A 20,230-nucleotide genomic window follows, 5' to 3' on the forward strand; every position below is an offset into this window, starting at 1 on the left:
AGAGAGAGAGAGAGAGAGAGAGAGAGAGAGAGAGAGAGAGAGAGAGAGAGAAAGAGGGGTACTGGATTGAAAAAGTGAGAAACAACAGCGCAGAGGGAGGGGAACAAAGATAATGTCTTCAGAGGAGTCTGTTTGGGTAGTTTTCAGAAGGGTGAACTTGCACTTGACTTTCCTCCAGCCTGATTGATAGCTCTGTTAGTCACCTCCACCCCCCATCCTATTCTGCCTTTCACAGTGCCCCCCCTCCTTCCCCCACACGCAAACACAATTAATTCCCAAAACTGCCTTACAATAGTGCCGAATGCCATGGAGCCATTGATGCAAGAGAGGGCCTGAACAATGCAAGAAGTGGGGAAGAAGGGGGGGAGAGGGAGAGGGGTTAGGGGTCAAGTTTGGATGACTTCAATGGAGTCTGGTTGGATGACTAGTGATAGCCCCCCCACACACCCCTTTCCCCCTCTGTCCCCTTTAGTCATCGCCCACTCGGATGAGAACATCTGCCCCCCTCTCGCCATCCACTCTACTGCACCCCCCTGTCCCCCTCTCCCCTTTTTAACTTGAACTTGGAGGTGACTTTCCCATGCCACCCCCATCTCTCACACTACATCGAACCCCGTCACCGATTCCGTCGACACGCTCGTCCCCCAATTATACGCACCATTTGGCGATACCCCTTCTGTTCCCCTTGATTTTTAACCCCTGACCCATTCTAAAGACCAATCCACCTTTCCCAGCTGTTCAAGATAAAAAGGAGAGATGCTGAGAATAAGAAAGGGTTCAGTTCATTTTCGGTCTCTTATTTGTACGTGGCGAGCTGTGGAATTGTAGCGTGTGACGTCTGGATCCCCTGACCCTGTGACCCTTCTGAAGAACAACAATACACACTACCCAGACACAACAAACATCAACACGGCCGACCATAGCAAACCTCTGCAACCGTCAAACATCCCACCAAAACATGCCAGACAGCTGCTCTTTCTTTCCTAACTCCTTCCCCCCATCCATCCATAGTCTTCCCATCCTCGCCATAGTCCTCTCCCATAGCCCCCTCTCCCACATCAGCTCCTTCTGGGAGACCCAGTCTAAACTCCAACTCCTGGCTCTGCTCCAACACATGCTGTGTAATCTCCACTGCCTCCAGTTGTTTTTTTGTTTGTCCAATTAGCCTCCCTTTACTCAATTTAATCCCTCCCCCTTTTCCCATTAATCCACCTCCATTGACTCCCTCTGCAACAAATAACAACTAACCAGAAACTACAGTCTATTCCCAGTATAGCTGTGCATCCACAGGACAGATCCTTAAAGCATCTTAATCTAAATGAAGATATCTTCTCGCTCCAGTAGATACCTGATCATTACATTTAGATTCTGGTTATACACCTTTTAATCACTGACATACAATTATTCTCAATCACCTGCACCTTCCAACAACTTTATATTATATGAGTGCTTGGGCCATTCTGGGTAAAAGTCCATCATTTACACAATCAATGCACACATGGATGCATGCCAAACAAGCAGCCGCAGTACAAGGAACATCAAACCCTTCGAAAACATCACTTATTTTACAATCTCCTTCAAATCTGCTTTGCAAAATAGATCAATTCTGGATTTCAATACTATGACCCAGGACCAGGTCCAAGCTTAAGTCACTCTGGCCTGGAGTCTTAGAACAGGCTCCAAGTCACACTGCCTGACACAGCTGAGAAGCTTGTGCCCCAGGTCTTTGTAGTTCAGAACGACTGCTTGCACTACCCAGAGACACCCAGTCAAGCTTAACATCTGATGTAAGGGGTAGCAGTGGATAATGGAATACCTGGGGATGCTATGCTGGGGATGTAGAGAGAGTGAGATGTCGGTCACGGTAACTAAAGATTAGCTGCATGTCAGATCTTCTGTGGGGACATATTGGATTAGAGATATCTGGGGAATTCCATGCTGGGGATAGAGGGAGTGTGTAATGTAAGAAGGGACTACGAGGGAAGCAGTTAAGACTGATGTCAAATTGTGTTGCCTTTGAGGGGTGAGAGTGGTGGAAACAGCCTTATTTTGGGGTTGCTCAAGAAGGAAACCTTATTCATTTGTTTTTAGTAGTAGTTTTTTCCATTTGTGCTTGAAATCAGAGGCATAAAGCGAATGATGATATTATTTATCATCTATGTATGCCATATAAAAGCAGCCAAGCTCAGCTGTGCCTTATGAGTTCCCAGCTGTATTCCACACAGTCAGAATGCAAAGCCCATCTTTACCACTGCAGCCCTGCATTCACCCCTGTGCCCCGGAGTGTGATTAAGTGTTAAGTTTATGGATAAATTCACCACCCATCTGGGTGCTCATAATAAGCAGAAGGGGGGCTATCCAGAACACTGAGGACAGGGACCCCCGGCCCCATCCCCCTAGCTTCCCTCACACTCCACCCCCACAAAATCCCAAATCTCTACCACTCAGCCCCAGATTGTGACCCCAGCCCCTAAAAGGTCATGAGAGAGTTGGGTGAGGGGACTGAGGGGGCCGGCGGAGGACAGCTTGCATTCGGTCACCAAAGCAGCCCCCTACCCCAGTCCCTTCATTGTTTATTGTCGCCTCAGACTTGGCAGTGAACTTCACAGTTTCCATTGTGACTGTGGCGCGAAGGTGGCTAAGCCCCCCAGGACGATGAAAAGGGGGTTCAGGGTCGAGGCAGAGAAGGCAAACACAAGTAAATCCCTTCATTGGTTGCGTCCTCTCTATATTTTTCCCTGTGTTGGTTTGTATGTTTTTGTGTGTGGGGGGGGCTGCTAGTGAGTCAAGCCCAGTTGCAAGTGTGTCGCAGAATCCTTAATTGACTCGTCCCATACTATCCCCTCTCCCTAACCCTGGGAACCCCTGCATGAAGGGGAGAGGCCGACTTTGGAAATAGGCGGATGCCATAGTGAAAATTAACGTATTTTATGTGTGCTTCACTGTATTCACAGTGCTTTCTCACATTTTTTGTGTTGATAAGCTCCATTAGGTGAAATGGACAAGATCAATGACCATGCTATAATAAGCATAGAATTCTAAAGGCTTAGTTGTATTATCAGCTCAAGTCGTACCACAGGAAGACCCTCTGGTATAGGCATAAACATGCCTTATTACCAGTGGATATTGCTGTAGCCATCAGCTCTCCCTCTCTCCTTTCACCTTTTCCTTCACTAGCCTCCTTCACTCTTCATCATAGCAGAGGGATAGGCACAGATGATGTCTACTGAATTAGGCCCATGCAGGCAGGCATGCATAATGGATGGAGGGGAGGGGGGGAGATAGGCCTGTATAAGTATTGGGGACTGATTCCTGGGCCCAGCTGGGATTGAGGATTGGGGGTGCTGGGTCAGGGGGCTGTGTGGATTTGGGGACTGACGTCGCAGGGCTGGGCCTATTGTCCCACTAATAGGAGTTAAACTCCCCTCTCTACCCCTCTCCCAGCCCTCCCCCCTTGACTAGCTGCGTGGCACGCTCTTCTTTATGGCTGCCGATGGTGCACCAGCAGATCTGCTCCCAGCATAGCTCCTCTCCTATTGTTTAAACAGCCACTTCTTCATTAATTGCCAGCCAATTTGGCATTCGCGTGTGTGTGAACACGAGACCCTTTTCCCATTGCGCTAATCAATTCACTTCCGCATACAAGCTATTCCTTACACACCCATGGGTGTGTTCAGCAAGGGTAGGGGGCATTTAATGACCAATAATTACAAGGGGTGGCATTGTAGGAATGTGGGCAATGTTGGCAACAGACCAAGCATCCATTATGCAATGTTTTGAGATAACATATTTAGCTTGTCTGTTATTCATCATTCTACAACCCTTAATGGCCTAGTTAATGACAATACATTCTAATGACAACACACTGTGATGATGAATTCATCAGTATTTTAACACTTGTTCTAACTACATGCTCCAAGCATATTTTTCATTTATTTTGAGTCTGTATTAAAGCGAAAATCACTTTCCTCAATTTTTCTCACACCCAGTTTGCTGTAAATGGGTTAGGCATATAATTCTTTCAGCACACTGTGGCCATGTAAAAACAGCACAATCGAAATAAGAAAGATCCGAAATGATCCAACTTCGCTTTCCCTTTGCCTCGGCCTGAGTTGCTCAGAAATATATTAGAGAGATGCAGTGGAGCGCATTTTGTCAAGGCAATCGCAACCCGAATCGGGATGACCAAAACGTATTGACATTGTTGCACAGAAATTGCCTATGTCATCTTGTACTGCTGCTTGTGGAAGTGGCTTTTGTCAAGAAGTCAACATCAGGTCTCATTGACCACCAGCATTTGATTGAATGGATTTCACTTTCAAGAACAGGAAGTCTAGTTTATCTTTAATTGAAAACAATGCCAGAACAAAGGTTGTTCCATGTTTCTATTCAGTAAAAGGGGCATCGGTATTGTTTCATTTAAACTGGTAGATAGAGATGGACATGTTATTCCAATACTGTGCTCAGAATTCACTTTTACACACTTTCTTGATAACTTTCTTGAGGTTAATAAACCTCAGTGTGTCTTTCTCTTTCTCTTATAAAAGGTTCCATTGTATAATGAACACAATGTTATTTTCAGTTTCTGTACATCCCACCTCAGAGGGCCTTGGGAGAATTTTGTTCTCAATGTATGAGACCCGTGGTGTAAATTGTTCTTTCACCATGCCCATGATACACAGGCAATTTGTTTTAGGCAATATTGCCAAGGCAATAACAATCTTATTGACTAAGTGGCCCTGCCGATTACATTTCCCCAGATAATAAAACGATTCTCATTTGCAATGGAAAAAGTTTCAGCAACCATGGCTGACAACATTGCTTTGCAATATTGCATTAAAAAAATTGCCAGTGTTGTGAAGGCCTTTAGGTCTTGCTTAAAGTTCTATAAAATGTAATGCATCTTGAAATGTACAACCTACAAACTATATGTCATTCATAACTGCTGTCAAAAAAGAGTTATTGAATACCTGCATTTTATATGGTCTATGCATGTAATTAACTCAGTTTATAAACTGTGGGGAATGTTCTTATCCCTCATACACACAGCAATAACAGCCAGCAGCACTGTTTCTATGAGCCAACTTCAGTCTTATTTGTTATATATGAACCCAGGATGGGTCCAGCCACATAAGAGGTGAAGAAGTGGGGAGGCCACCAGGGAAGGCTATGAGGCTATGGCACAGAGAGCAAATAAGTCTGAAGGAACTAGGGCCAAGCTTTTGGGCCTCATGGCAGGGTAGAGCCTTGGCCCTGATTCCACCTCAATGTAGATCTTTGGGATTAACACCCCCAGTCACAAGGGTGTCTGGTTGAGATGTTGAGAACACTGTCTGTGCAGGCTGGGGGAGAGTGTTTGTGTGTGTGTGTGTGCATAGGTTTTAGGGGATATCTAATAAGGCAGCTGTAGGGGGATTACTCAACACCCAATCCCACACACACCATCATCATGCCCCTAAATGAGGTGTGTGGGGGATGGGGGGACAGACAGAGAGGGTCTATCTGCTTTATGTAAATGAAGGTGTGAGGAGGTCAATCATTGTTTAACCCCAAGTCCAACTGGCTGCCCTGTGTCTGACCATGACGGGTAGATGAAGCTGATCTGACCAAATATTCCTGATGAGATTTCAATACACAAGTGGTAGCCAAAACATCGCCATTTCCTACCCTACAGTTATTGGATTTCCAGATATGTTCTTTGCCTGAGTTTAACACTTTTTTATGTGTAGTGTAAACGTGGTTCTTATGATTAAGGAATAAATGCATGAGAGGCAATAGTCGGGTTCAGGGGATGAGTCAAATTTACTAACATGTTCGTATTGAAAGGTTGTATTGGATTATCGTTGTGATTATTATGTAAAGTTTGTTTCATGGATAGCCATTGCCATTCATTTGTCTTAAGTGGTGTAATCAGAGAAAATAATGTGGGAGCTGACTAAAGTCAATAACATGAAGCACCGTGAGTTCCTGTCCCAAAATTGCCTTACAGAGAAGTAAACTTGTGCGTAAAAGGAGAGAGAATAGTCTAGTATCTTTACGCATCGTCTGAATGGTGCATCATGGTAGCACACCATTGAAATCTGTGATCAAACATATGTCAACTTTTGTGCTGATAACACATAATTAATGAAACGAATTGGAATGAAAAACGCTTTAAAAAAGTATCTAATGCTCTAGTATTTCACCTTACCCGAATCAATAACAAAAATGTTTTCTATTTTTTGAAGGCTCGCCATTCTGCTATCCACGCATAATGTCAAAAATAACACTATAGACATGTATGTTGAAGGTCAAAAGCCTCCCTCCAAAGACACAGTTGTAAATATCCTGACGGTTCCAACTTGGCCATTCATCTTTACGCGCGCCTTAACAGCCCCCATTGGTTTCTCTAATTACACCCATGGCATCCCAGAGGCTGCAAACTACACATGTCCCCTAATCGACACCAATGACTTTATGGAAGACATATACAGACGAGATGGAGTCGACAGGAAAGGAAATACTTGCTTTTACGCAGTGCAATAGGCTAGAGAGGCAGGTGCACACTAAAGACGCATGGCTTCGCGTTCACCTCAAATACATTAGATACTGAGGCTGCATGCTAAAATCATTTCAAAATCACATGCAAGTAGCAAAACATTCCGTTGGTTCCACATGGAGAACATTAACTCGACTTATACTATCATTACCTATTCAAAGCTCGAACACTCATGCGCTTAAATAAGAAAAGCAGTACCTGAAGATATGACCACCAATAGAAAAAGCTGAAAAATCCTTGTCTGGTTCATGGTTTAGTATGATTCTCTTTTAGTTGAAGTCTAACTATTATAGAAACGCTTGAATAGCGAGCTTAACTCTTTAAAATGTATTAAATAAAAATACCAACAAAATCTCAAAAAAACATTTCCGCAGTTTCAGTTCCACTGTCCAGCGAACGGCTGGCTTCTGGACGAGGCTGCTTTGAGAATGTTCTGTTTGCTATTGTAGAACGGCCCTCGCTGGGTTCTGTGGCTATTAGTTATGCGTAAGGTATTGTTGTCCCCGCTGACATCCCGGTCAATGAATGGACACTGATACAACAATAGAACTGGCCAGCGAAGACTGGGGGCATGTAAACGAGCCAATGGTAGGATGGGGGCCAGTCAAAAGGGGTGGCCCCTTCTAAACCCCAAAGCATCACTTGAGGGAACCTGCTATGAAGAGGCTCCAGAAGCCAAATATTGTCTTGATATGCAGGTCATCATCATTCTATTGTCAACCTACTCCACCATACATACACATACAAACACATAATGCTGTTATGGTGGTTATTGCTGTCAGTTGTGGAGGTGCTGATGATTACTGGCAATGACAATGTTACTGGTACTCCACTAACCACTTTCCAAATGATATTGTGAGCATCTGTAAAAAAAATATATATATATATAGAAATGTCCTTGTTTTTGAAAGAAAAGCACACTTTTCTTTTAGTTCATTAAAATAACATCAAATTGATCCGAAATACAGTGTAGACATTGTTAATGTTGTAAATGACTATTGTAGCTGGAAACGGCAGATTTTTTATGGAACATCTACATAGGCGTACAGAGGCCCATTATCAGCAACCATCACTCCTGTGTTCCAATGGCACGTTGTGTTAGCCTTTTAAAATGATAAACTTGGATTAGCTAATTGATCATTAGAAAACCCTTTTGCAATTATGTTAGGACAGCTGAAAACTGTTGTTCTGATTAAAGAAGCAATAAAACTGGCCATCTTTAGACTAGTTGAGTATCTGGAGCATCAGCATGTGTGGGTTTGATTACAGGCTCAAAATGGCCAGAAACAAATAATTTTCTTCTGAAACTCATCAGTCTATTCTTGTTCTGAGAAATGAAGGCTATTCTATGCGAGAAATTGCCAAGAAACGGAATATCTCGTACAATGCCGTCTACAACTCCCTTCACAGAACAGCGCAAACTGTCTCTAACCAGAATAGAAAGAGGAATGGGAGGCCCCGGTGCACAACTGAGCAAGAGGACAAGTATATTAGAGTGTCTAGTTTGAGAAACATACACCTCACAAGTCCTCAACTGGCAGCTTCATTAAATAGTATCCTCAAAACACCAGTCTCAACGTCAACAGTGAAGAGGCAATTTCTGATCAGTTTGATGTTATTTTAATGGACAAAAAAAGGTTTTGTTTTTCTTTCAAAAACAAGGGCATTTTCAAGTGACCCCAAACTTTTGAACGGTAGTGTATATACAGCTCATTCAGAAAGTATTCAGACCCTTTGACTTTTTCCACTTTTTGTTACGTTACGGACTTGTTCTAAAATTGATTAAATAAAATATTTATGAACCACCAAGACTCTTCCTAGAGCTGGCTGCCCGACCAAACTGAGCAATCGGGGGAGAAGGACCTTGGTCAGGGAGAACCCGATGACTACTCTGACAGAGCTCTAGAGTTCCTCTGTGGAGATGGGAGAACATTCCAGAAGGACAACAATCTCTGCAGCACTCAACCAATCAGGGCTTTATGGTAGAGTGGCCAGACTGAAGCCACTACTCAGTAAAAGGCACATGACAACCAGCTTGGCGTTTGCGAAAAGTCATCGAAAGGACTCCCAGTCCATGAGAAACAAGATTCTCTGGTCTGATTAAATCAAGATTGAACTCTTTGGCCTGAATGCCAAACATCACATCTGGAGGAAACCTGAAACCATTCCTATGGGGAGGCATGGTGGTGGTAGCATCATGCTGTGCAGATGTTTTTCAGCGGCAGGGACTGGGAGACTAGTCAGGATCGAGGGAAAGATGAACGAACAAAAGTACAGAGAAATCCTTGATGAAAACCTGCTCCAGAGCGCTCAGGACCTCAGACTGGGATCAAGGTTCAAGGTTCAAGGATCAAGATTACATTACAACGGAACGACTTGATTAGTGTAGTGTTAGCTAGCTACTTAGTTGTCTTTGCTGTCTTTGTATCTAAGATAATTGTGCAGTTTAGAGTAATTATCGAGGTTACCTAGTTACAAAGTCAACAACGCAGCCACTGCTAGTTAGCCTACTTCACCAGTCAGCAGTACTGTATCATTTTAATCATTTTAGTCAATAAGATTTTTGCAACGTAAGCTTAACTTTCTGAACATTCGAGACGTGTAGTCCACTTGTCATTCCAATCTCCTTTGCATTAGCGTAGCCTCTTCTGTAGCCTGTCAACTATGTGTCTGTCTATCCCTGACCTCGCCTCTCTGCACAGACCATACAAACGCTTCACACCGCGTGGCTGCGGCCACCCTAACCTGGTGGTCCCAGCGCGCACGACCCACGTGGAGTTCCAGGTCTCCGGCAGCCTCTGGAACTGCCGATCTGCGGCCAACAAGGCAGAGTTCATCTCAGCCTATGCTTCCCTCCAGTCCCTCGACTTCTTGGCACTGACGGAAACATGGATCACCACAGATAACACTGCTACTCCTACTGCTCTCTCCTCGTCTGCCCACGTGTTCTCGCACACCCCGAGAGCTTCTGGTCAGCGGGGTGGTGGCACCGGGATCCTCATCTCTCCCAAGTGGTCATTCTCTCTTTCTCCCCTTACCCATCTGTCTATCGCCTCCTTTGAATTCCATGCTGTCACAGTTACCAGCCCTTTCAAGCTTGACATCCTTATCATTTATCGCCCTCCAGGTTCCCTTGGAGAGTTCATCAATGAGCTTGATGCCTTGATAAGCTCCTTTCCTGAGGACGGCTCACCTCTCACAGTTCTGGGTGACTTTAACCTCCCCACGTCTACCTTTGACTCATTCCTCTCTGCCTCCTTTCCACTCCTCTCCTCTTTTGACCTCACCCTCTCACCTCCCCCCCTACACACAAGGCAGGCAATACGCTTGACCTCATCTTTACTAGATGCTGTTCTTCCACTAACCTCATTGCAACTCCCCTCCTAGTCTCCGACCACTACCTTGTATCCTTTTCCCTCTCGCTCTCATCCAACACTTCCCACACTGCCCCTACTCGGATGGTATCGCGCCGTCCCAACCTTCGCTCTCTCTCTCCCGCTACTCTCTCCTCTTCCATCCTATCATCTCTTCCCTCTGCTCAAACCTTCTCCAACCTATCTCCTGATTCTGCCTCCTCAACCCTCCTCTCCTCCCTTTCTGCATCCTTTGACTCTCTATGTCCCCTATCCTCCAGGCCGGCTCGGTCCTCCCCTCCTGCTCCGTGGCTCGACGACTCATTGCGAGCTCACAGAACAGGGCTCCGGGCAGCCGAGCGGAAATGGAGGAAAACTCGCCTCCCTGCGGACCTGGCATCCTTTCACTCCCTCCTCTCTACATTTTCCTCTTCTGTCTCTGCTGCTAAAGCCACTTTCTACCACTCTAAATTCCAAGCATCTGCCTCTAACCCTAGGAAGCTCTTTGCCACCTTCTCCTCCCTCCTGAATCCTCCTCCCCCTCCCCCCCCTCCTCCCTTGCTGCAGATGACTTCGTCAACCATTTTGAAAAGAAGGTCGACGACATCCGATCCTCGTTTGCTAAGTCAAACGACACCGCTGGTTCTGCTCACACTGCCCTACCCTGTGCTCTGACCTCTTTCTCCCCTCTCTCTCCAGATGAAATCTTGCGTCTTGTGACGGCCGGCCGCCCAACAACCTGCCCGCTTGACCCTATCCCCTCCTCTCTTCTCCAGACCATTTCCGGAGACCTTCTCCCTTACCTCACCTCGCTCATCAACTCATCCTTGACCGCTGGCTACGTCCCTTCCGTCTTCAAGAGAGCGAGAGTTGCACCCCTTCTGAAAAAACCTACACTCGATCCCTCCGATGTCAACAACTACAGACCAGTATCCCTTCTTTCTTTTCTATCCAAAACTCTTGAACGTGCCGTCCTTGGCCAGCTTTCCTGCTATCTCTCTCAGAATGACCTCCTTGATCCAAATCAGTCAGGTTTCAAGACTAGTCATTCAACTGAGACTGCTCTTCTCTGTGTCACGGAGGCGCTCCGCACTGCTAAAGCTAACTCTCTCTCCTCTGCTCTCATCCTTCTAGACCTATCGGCTGCCTTTGATACTGTGAACCATCAGATCCTCCTCTCCACCCTCTCCGAGTTGGGCATCTCCGGCGCGGCCCACGCTTGGATTGCATCCTACCTGACAGGTCGCTCCTACCAGGTGGCGTGGCGAGAATCTGTCTCCTCACCACGTGCTCTCACCACTGGTGTCCCCCAGGGCTCTGTTCTAGGCCCTCTCCTATTCTCGCTATACACCAAGTCACTTGGCTCTGTCATAACCTCACATGGTCTCTCCTATCATTGCAATGCAGACGACACACAATTAATCTTCTCCTTTCCCCCTTTTGATAACCAGGTGGCGAATCGCATCTCTGCATGTCTGGCAGACATATCAGTGTGGATGACGGATCACCACCTCAAGCTGAATCTCGGCAAGACGGAGCTGCTCTTCCTCCCGGGGAAGGACTGCCCGTTCCATGATCTCGCCATCACGGTTGACAACTCCATTGTGTCCTCCTCCCAGAGCACTAAGAACCTTGGCGTGATCCTGGACAACACCCTGTCGTTCTCAACTAACATCAAGGCGGTGGCCCGTTCCTGTAGGTTCATGCTCTACAACATCCGCAGAGTACGACCCTGCCTCACACAGGAAGCGGCGCAGGTCCTAATCCAGGCACTTGTCATCTCCCGTCTGGATTACTGCAACTCGCTGTTGGCTGGGCTCCCTGCCTGTGCCATTAAACCCCTACAACTCATCCAGAACGCCGCAGCCCGTCTGGTGTTCAACCTTCCCAAGTTCTCTCACGTCACCCCGCTCCTCCGCTCTCTCCACTGGCTTCCAGTTGAAGCTCGCATCCGCTACAAGACTATGGTGCTTGCCTACGGAGCTGTGAGGGGAACGGCACCTCCGTACCTTCAGGCTCTGATCAGTCCCTACACCCAAACAAGGGCACTGCGTTCATCCACCTCTGGCCTGCTCGCCTCCCTACCTCTAAGGAAGTACAGTTCCCGCTCAGCCCAGTCAAAACTGTTCGCTGCTCTGGCACCCCAATGGTGGAACAAACTCCCTCACGACGCCAGGACAGCAGAGTCAATCATCACCTTCCGGAGACACCTGAAACCCCACCTCTTTAAGGAATACCTAGGATAGGATAAAGTAATCCTTCTGACCCCCCCCCCCCCCCCTTAAAAGATTTAGATGCACTATTGTAAACTGGCTGTTCCACTGGATATCTTAAGGTGAATGCACCAATTTGTAAGTCACTCTGGATAAGAGCGTCTGCTAAATGACTTAAATGTAAATGTAAGGTTCACCTTCCAACAGGACAACAACCCTAAGCACACAGCCAAGACAACGCAGGAGTGGATCTGCAGAGAAGAATGGGAGAAACTCCCCAAATACAAGTGTGCCAAGCTTGTAGCGTCATACCCTAGAAGACTCGAGGCTGTAATCGTTGCCAAAGGTGCTTCAACAAAGTATGAGTAAAGGATCTGAATACTGTAATATCTCAGTTATTTTTTTTCAATACATTTGCAAACATTTCTAAAAAACAGTTTTTGCTTTGTAATTATGGGGTATTATGTGTAGATTGATGAAGAAAAAAAACAATTTAATACATTTTAGAATAATGCTGTAACGTAACAAAATGTGGAAAAAGTGAAGGTGTCTGAATACTTTCCGAATGCACTGTATATATATATATATTAACACTTAACTTGACACCCAGCATCATAACATGTTATGACACGGGCATAACCATGTCATAACAGCTGACATAACTTGCCATAATATAGTCATAACACTGTCATGACATATCAAATCAAATTTTATTTGTCACATGTGCCAAATACAACAGGTGTAGACCATACAGTGAAATGCTTACTTAACAAGCCCTTAACCAACAACGCCGTTAAAAGAAAGTGTTAAAGTATTTACTCAAATAAACTGAAGTAAAAAAGAAATAAAGAAAAAAGAACAAAGAAAAAAGAAAAAAAAATAATAATTAAAGAGCAACAATAAAATAACAGTAGCGAGGCTATATACAGTACTTGGGGTACCGGTCCCGAGTCAATGTGTGGGGGCACAGCTTAGTCGAAGTAATTAAGGTAATATGTACATGTAGTGACTGTGCATAGATAATAAACAGAGAGTAACAGCAGTGTAAAAATGTGTGTGTGTGTGTTTGTGGGGGGGGGGGGGGGGGTCAATGCAAATAGTCCGTGTTGCCATTTGATTAATTGTTCAGCAGTCTTATGGCTTGGGGGTAGACGCTGTTAAGAAGTCTTTTGGACCTAGACTTGGTGCTCTGGTACCGCTTTCCGTGCAGTAGCAGAGAGAATAGTATATGACTAGGGTGGCTGGATGGCAGGAAGCTTGGCCCTAGTGATGTACTGGGCTGTTCGCACTACCCTCTATAGTGCATTGCGGTCGGAGGCCGAGAAGTTGCCATACCAGGCGGTGATGCAACCAGTCAGGATGCTCTTGATGGTGCAGCTGTATAACTTTTTGAGAATCTGAGGACCAATGCCAAATCTTTACAGTCTCCTGAGGGGGGAATAGGCGTTGTCGTGCCCTCTTCATGACTGTCTTGGTGTGTTTGGACCATGATAGTTTGTTGGTGATGAGAGCTTCAAGTTCCTTGGTGTCCACAACTGGCTCCACTACAGCCCCGTCAATGAGAATGGGTGTGTGCTCGGCCCTCCTTTTCCTGTAGTCCACGATCATCTCCTTTGTCTTGCTCACGTTGAGTTAGAGGTTGTTATCCTTCAGGAGCAGGACAAGCCACCCTCTTTTTGATTGATGACTGACATAAGGGCATGTACTGTACGTGATAGGCCTATCTGGCATTATGATGGTCGTAATGATTCTTGACGGTGTCATAAAGTATATTTTCTTGGTCAAGTGACACAGGATGGTCATAATGCCATAAAGTCATAGTGCCATAAAGTGTATTTTCTTCAAGCTATTCAAAATACGATGAAAAAAGATCACTGTAAAGAATTCATTACAACAACAAAGGAATTAAGAAACAAACTTTCAAACGAAAGGAAACTTCTTAGCAGAGGATAAACTCATTTGAATAAAGTCATCATGTTGTTCCTCTTTGGTGTCTTTTTTCTCTCCTAAAAAAGTGGATTCTTGATGATGAGAAGGGGAAGAATATTGTACTGCAGCTTTACTAAAAACACAGTCATAGTAGCTACAAGCAAGTTGAAGGTCTGTTCAATGAAGACCATTCACCAACTCAAGTCATCTCATCATCTCAACTCCACCAGCCTCAAAGAAGTTCTCAACCTTGGGTACAATAACGAATGTTTAAAAAGAAAAACACATTCAGCCACCCTCTGCCCCAACGGTCCTCACTATGGCTCCATTACCAAAGCTGTTGGAATGGAATGTGGTGCGGCTCACAGTAGGACAGACCAGCCAATTAACAGGCATCTGCCCCCCAACACACACAATACGCACCCCTCTTAAGGGAGAACAACAGGCTAGCAGCAGTGTGTTATTCATTAGGTGGTCTTCTGTTCATATAAAGGGATCTAATTGGGGATCGGTCTGGTCTATTATAAGGGAGATATCAACATGCAAAACAAGGATCTGGGAGGAGAATGAGATGCATGTTTTTTAGCCATCTGAGGGAAAAGGCATAGATCCTACCTACACACCGTTTTTGTTATCTTCTTAACTAGCTCATTAGTAAGTAGCTCAGTGACTGTTCCTATCCTAATCCTCCTGGTTCTCACCCTCATTAAATCTGATCCTCATCATCTGACGAAGAGGACCGTTTTCTTCTTCTATGTAATGGTAGTGTCTAATGAAAGTCAAATGTTGCATCTTTTATCAAGTGAATGAATGAGTAGCTATATAATTGTTTTAGATTATATCAAAAGTATACTGTCTTTAGAATAGTAGTTCAAATATAATACTATTGCGCAATAATACTTAATAGACGTCTTACAAAAAGTAACAGATCTTCTGGTCACTCATCCTACTCTAAAATCAAGCTTACTGTCCCATGCTCCCCACCCACAGTACAACTTTTATTAAACTCACCATACAATGTACTCCCCCTTAAAACAGTTTTTACACATCTTGAACACCAAATATAGTGTTTTACACAGTCTGGTAAGGGAGTGAAGGTGGTCATGCTTGCCAATTTTACTGGACAACATCAATCAACTGTCCCCCATGGGCTCGTTAAAACTATACTACAGCTGTATCAGCATCTCATATCATATATTCTCCTAATCTGGCCATTAAAATTGCTAGGGAGATAGAAAGGACATGAAAATATATATATAATTAGGGGTCTGGTCCAACTGGGAATGTCCAGAGATATATACATATGCAAAGAGTCAGAGAGAAACAGACACAAAACATGTCTACCCATTCCAGCTTTTTTTTTAAAGGTATTGACAGTCACCCCTCAGCCCACACCCCTTTGTGATTTTCTTAGCGAACTCATTAGGCAGCCCAATTCTGATATTTTTCCCACTATTTAGTCCTTTTACCAATCACATCAGATGTTTCACATCAGCTCTTTTTCAGAACTGATCTGATTGGTTAAAAGACCAATTAGTGGAAAATAAATATCAGAATTGCGCGCCTGTCTAAGCGCAGCTTTTGTGATTTCTCATAATCATCCTGGTTCTTCTCACCACTAATAAATCAGTTCCTTCTGAAAATGTACCTTCATCTGCTGAGCCCAGTATGTTTAAATCTACATACTGCACGTATCATATTGTGTCAATGTGTACATAATGTTTTGTAGACTCGTAGTGAAGCCGATCAGGCGTTACTGTGCAACATCACTCAAATATCCCTCATTGACAATAAACCTCTGTATGATGCAGTAGGTTTAAGAACAAAACATCTAACCTCATATATTGTTCTAATCTAGCCAGTAAAGGTTGGTGTCACAGAGATCAGATCAGAGAGCAGATGGCTTGAAGATGTTTGTTGCTATGGTATTACAGGTCTGGACAGTGCGAAGTTATCCATGTCTTATCGATCAGTGAGAGGTTATTATGTCTCTAAGGTCTCTAAGGGCAACATCATACATTTCAGAGTGCTTCAGGGCTTTATAGAAAAGAAGATAAACTAGTATTGTCTGTTTGGAGTATGTTCATTTACTCAAATCGGTCAAATTCATATTTTGTAGCACATACGATTCTGTATATGTTATCACAATTGAAAGGAATTCAGGGCTTCAGAATGAAGTTGCTTTGGATTCAACATGCAAATTACAGGGATGCTCAACACTCAACAAACTGACATGAACCTTCAACCTGAAATGCATCAGACGATGTGAATCAGTAATCTTACCCGGCAGGTACATCAGCTTATAATAGCCTATGATATTTCACCCAAGAGGAAATGGCAAAGGGCATTTCAATCGATAGGAGCACTTTATCCTCCATAGTATGCATACAGAGACTAATAGAGTTATTCCCAGGCATCTGTGGTTAAACAGTGAGCAGTAAGCATGGCTGTATTGAGAGCCCTTTGTTGCTCATTGTCCGCCCAGCAGTAGCAAAGCTTTATCCTGTTAGCCACATAATGGGGTTTAGGGTTTCACATAGTGACGATCACAGTGGTCTAATCTGAGCTGGCCTGGCAAGACCGCCTCTCACTGCATGCATACGGCTCAGATTTTCACACCATTCCTCTCTACAAGGCTTGTGGTCATGGAGGAAATAGGATGGAGGAGAGTAGAGATAAAGATGAAGATTATTTGCTTCCCCACCTTTGACTTTTCCCTGTTTACATTATAGAAAACCAATATTTCCTGTAGCAGACTTGTCCTTGACTACACAATGTACCAGAAACTACATTCCATTTCATTGAATAGTAAGTCATCAGAAAATAAACAAGCTGAGGCGTATAAAGAAGACCAAAAAACAGGGGGCAAAACAACCCAACACCCTGCCCAACCGCCAGTGAAAAAAGACCACTTTGATATATGTTCTTGAAATAAAGGTGTCATGTACTGACTTATACTAACAGTGGAATAAAAAGGTCCATGGCAACTGGACCAGATGAACTGGTTTGGAACGTATATCCCACTGGGCTGATACAACTACTGAACAATGTAGATCAGACAGAGCTTCAGCGTAAGATGACACCGCTACATAACCTTATGCAGGATACAATGGTCTCATACTGATTATGAGTATATTGTGTGTGTGTATATATATATACACTGCTCAAAAAAATAAAGGGAACACTTAAACAACACAATGTAACTCCAAGTCAATCACACTTCTGTGAAATCAAACTGTCCACGTAGGAAGCAACACTGATTGACAATAAATTCACATGCTGTTGTGCAAATGGAATAGACAACAGGTGGACATTATAGGCAATTAGCAAGACACTCCCAATAAAGGAGTGGTTCTGCAGGTGGTGACCACAGACCACATCTCAGTTCCTATGCTTCCTGGCTGATGTTTTGGTCACTTTTGAATGCTGGCGGTGCTTTCCCTCAAGTAGTAGCATGAGACGGAGTCTACAACCCACACAAGTGGCTCAGGTAGTGCAGCTCATCCAGGATGGCACATCAATGCGAGCTGTGGCAAGAAGGTTTGCTGTGTCTGTCAGCGTAGTGTCCAGAGCATGGAGGCGCTACCAGGAGACAGGCCAGTACATCAGGAGACGTGGAGGAGGCCGTAGGAGGGCAACAATCCAGCAGCAGGACCGCTACCTCCGCCTTTGTCCAAGAAGGAGAAGGAGGAGCACAGCCAGAGCCCTGAAAAATGACCTCCAGCAGGCCACAAATGTGCATGTGTCTGCTCAAACGGTCAGAAACAGACTCCATGAGGGTGGTATGAGGGCCCGACGTCCACAGGTGGGGGTTGTGCTTACAGCCCAACACCATGCAGGACGTTTGGCATTTGCCAGAGAAAACCAAGATTGGCAAATTCGCCACTGGCACCCTGTGCTCTTCACAGATGAAAGCAGGTTCACGCTGAGCACTTGACAGACGTGACAGTCTGGAGACGCCGTGGAGAACGTTCTGCTGCCTGCAACATCCTCCAGCATGACCGGTTTGGCGGTGGGTCAGTCATGGAGTGGGGTGGCATTTCTTTGGGGGGCCGCACAGCCCTCCATGGGCTCGCCAGAGGTAGCCTGACTGCCATTACGTACCGAGATGAGATCCTCAGACCCCTTGTGAGACCATATGCTGGTGCGGTTGGCCCTGGGTTCCTCCTAATGCAAGACAATGCTAGACCTCATGTGGCTGGAGTGTGTCAGCAGTTCCTGCAAGAGGAAGGCATTGATGCTATGGACTGCCCGTTCCCCAGACCGGAATCCAATTGAGCACATTCAGGGACATCATGTCTTGCTCCATCCACCAACGCCACGTTGCACCACAGACTGCCCAGGAGTTGGCGGATGCTTTAGTCCAGGTCTGGGAGGAGATCCCTCAGGAGACCATTCGCTACCTCAGCAGGAGCATGCCCAGGCGTTGTAGGGAGGTCATACAGGCACGTGGAGGCCACACACACACTACTGAGCTTCATTTTGACTTGTTTTCAGGACATTACATCAAAGTTGGATCAGCCTGTAGTGTGGTTTTCCACTTTAATTTTGAGTGTGACTCCAAATCCAGACCTCCATGGGTTGATACGTTTGATTTCCATTGATAATTTGTGTGATTTTGTCAGCACATTCAACTATGTAAAGAAAAAAGTATTTAATAAGAATAGTTCATTCATTCAGATCTAGGATGTGTTATTTTAGTGTTCCCTTTATTTTTTTGATACATACGATACATACACAAATAAGTTTTTCCCAGTTCTTGCTGTGAGATGTTACCCTACTCTTCCACCAAGGCACCTGCAAGATCTCAGACATTTCTGGGGGGAATGGCCCTAGCCCTCACCCTCCCATCCAACAGGTCCCAGACGTGCTCAATGGGATTGAGATCCGGGCTCTTCACTGGCCGTGGCAGAGCACTGACATTCCTGTCTTGCAGGAAATCACACAGAACGAGCAGTATGGCTGGTGGCATTGTCATGCTGGAGGGCCATGTTAGGATTGGCCTGCAGGAAGGGTACCACATGAGGGAGGAGGATGTCTTCCCTGTAATGCACAGCGTTGAGATTGCTTGCAATGTCAACAAGCTCAGTCCGATGATGCTGTGAAACCCCGCCCCAGACCATGACGGAACCTCTACCTCCAAATCAATACCGCTCCAGAGTACAGGCCTCGGTGTAACACTCATTCCTTCGGCGATAAACGCGAATCCGACCATGTGTTTGTGCCCATAGGCGCGGTTGTTGCCGGTGATGTCTGGTGAGGTCCTACCTTACAACAGGCCTACAAGCCCTCGGTCTAGCCTCTCTCAGCCTAATGCGGACAGTCTGAGCACTGATGGAGGGATTGTGCATTCCTGTTGTAACTCGTGCAGTTGTTGTTGCCATCCTGTACCTGTCCCGCAGGTGTGATGTTCGGATGTACCAATCCTGTGCAGGTGTTGTTACACGTGGTCTGCCACTGCGAGGACGATCAGCTGTCCGCCCTGTCTCCCTGTTGCGCTGTTTTAGGCGTCTCACAGAACGGACATTGCAATTTATTGCACTGGCCACATCTGCAGTCCGCATGCCTCTTTGCAGCATGCCTAAGGCACGTTCACGCAGATGAGTAGGGACCCTGGGCATCTTTCTTTTGGGGTTTATCAGAGTCAGTAGAAAGGCCTCTTTAGTGTCCTAAGTTTTCATAACTGTGACCTCAATTGCCTACCGTCTGTAAGCTGTTAGTGTCTTAACGACCGTTCCACAGGTGCATGTTCATTAACTGTTTATGGTTCATTGAACAATCATGGGAAGCAGTTTTTAAACCCTTTACAATGAATATCTGTAAAATTCTTTGGATTTTTACAAATTATCTTTGAAAGACAGGGTCCTGAAAAAGGGACGTTTCAAAAAAAGAAACATCCCTTTATCAGGACCCTGTTTTTCAAAGATAATTTGTGTGCAAAGCTGTCATCAAGGCAAAGGGTGGCTACTTTGAAGAATCTGAAATCTAAAATATATTTAGATTTGTTTAACAGTTTTTTGGTTACTACATGAATCCATATGTGTTATTTCATAGTTCTGATGTCTTCACTATTATTCTTCTACAATGTAGAAAATAGTACAAATAAAGAAAAACCCTGGAATGAGGAGGTGTGTCCAAACTTTTGACTGGTACTGTATATATACACACAATTTAACAATATTTGCTGCTTTATCTGG

This window comes from Salvelinus fontinalis, chromosome 38 (assembly GCF_029448725.1).
Source record: "Salvelinus fontinalis isolate EN_2023a chromosome 38, ASM2944872v1, whole genome shotgun sequence".
Classification (NCBI taxonomy): domain Eukaryota; kingdom Metazoa; phylum Chordata; class Actinopteri; order Salmoniformes; family Salmonidae; genus Salvelinus; species Salvelinus fontinalis.